Source organism: Mirounga angustirostris, unplaced genomic scaffold (genome assembly GCF_029215605.1).
Source record: "Mirounga angustirostris isolate CCGP_5_RB_7025 unplaced genomic scaffold, mMirAng1.0.hap1 SCAF_9, whole genome shotgun sequence".
Taxonomy (NCBI): Eukaryota; Metazoa; Chordata; class Mammalia; order Carnivora; family Phocidae; genus Mirounga; species Mirounga angustirostris.
This window is the reverse complement of record NW_026991717.1, coordinates 27915126-27916513: the sequence shown is the minus strand read 5'-3', so window position 1 is coordinate 27916513 and position 1388 is coordinate 27915126. Positions and strand designations below refer to the sequence as shown.

General features: G+C 37.0%; 1 non-coding gene across 1 annotated transcript; it reads left to right on the top strand.

Annotated features, from left to right (window-relative positions):
• The first annotated feature begins 1041 nt into the window (after nucleotides 1–1041).
• LOC129046579 (U4 spliceosomal RNA) lies at nucleotides 1042–1184 on the top strand. The gene has a single exon (XR_008508215.1). It is a non-coding gene; the product is annotated as a U4 spliceosomal RNA (small nuclear RNA).
• The last annotated feature ends 204 nt before the right edge of the window (nucleotides 1185–1388 follow it).

Genomic DNA, 1388 nt, shown 5'->3' with positions numbered 1-1388 from the left:
TTAAATGATTATGACTAGGTAGGGCTGTTAAATATAGAGCCAAGGCACGTGCCTGAGTTCCATTTCCTTCCCTGTGGGTCAGTGGCTTGGCCTTTGTGATGTTAGGAGGCAATGTGCTGCTATCCAACCAGGTAGTTTTTCTTTTCTTGTAGCTCATTGATAACTCAGAGTCTCAACATATCTATATGCTTATTTGCCATTTGCGTTTTCTTTTCGGCAATCTGCCTATGGTTCTCCTTTGGCAAATTTTTGGATTTGCTGTTAGCTTTACTCAGTAACCTTAACTAGTCTACCAACTGAACCAAATTTTTGACTGGGTTTTTTTTTTTTTTTCTTATTTGTAGTTAGGTATTCTTTATATAATCTGAATATGATGTATTTATGGTATCTGTATTCATACACAAGTTTTTAGTTTTGAAGGAGTAAGATATCTCAATCTCTTCCTCTAAGACTATCACTAATTGAATATGACGGCCTTGCTTTCTCCAAAGTCATAAACATGGCCTATCTTTTCTAAGTTGCCTTTCTTTTCTTTTCTTTTAAGATTTTATTTATTTACTTGAGAGAGAAAGACAGAGCATGAGCAGGGGAAAGGGGTAGAGGGAGAGGGAGAATCAGACTCCCTGCTGAGCTAGGACCCCCCAACATTGTGCTCAATCCCAGGACCTGGAGATCACAACCTGAGCTGAGGACAGATTCTTAACTGACTGCCCCTCTAAGTTGCCTTTATTTTCATACTAACTCTAAAATTAATCTGGGATTTGCTCTTATAAATGATGTGAATGAGCTATCTCACTATTTTCTTTCCAAATTGGTACTCAATTTTAGTACCTGTATTTACTGAAAAATCTTTTTTCTTCATGGTTTTAAATGATATCTTTATCATCCACCATATCAATTCCTGAATTAATCATACAGCTTTGGGGGCTATCCTGTTCCACTAACCTGCAAATTCTGTGTCAATACTATATTGTTTAATCTCCGGATTTCTAATAGGTTTAAGTCTCAGACAGTTAAGTTCCTATCTTTGTTTTAATTTTCAACATTGTGCAGTGGCAGTATCGTAGCCAATGAGGTTTATCCAAGGTGCAATTATTGCTAATTTTCAACATTGTTTTAGCTCCACTAACACACACACCTATCAACACGTGCTTTAGGTTTAGTTTATCAGTTTCTGCTAAGGACCCTGTAGATTTCTAATTGGAATTGCACTGAGTCTGAAGATTCATTTGGGGAGAAATAGCATCTTCCCCTCACATTGCTTCTTGAATGTCTATGAATATCATCTCTTGGTCTATTCACTTAGCTAGTCACACAGGTCTTTCAGTAAAGTTTTATTTTCTCCATAAAGTTGTTGGCATCAGTTTATTGGCATCTTGGGAGGAAGG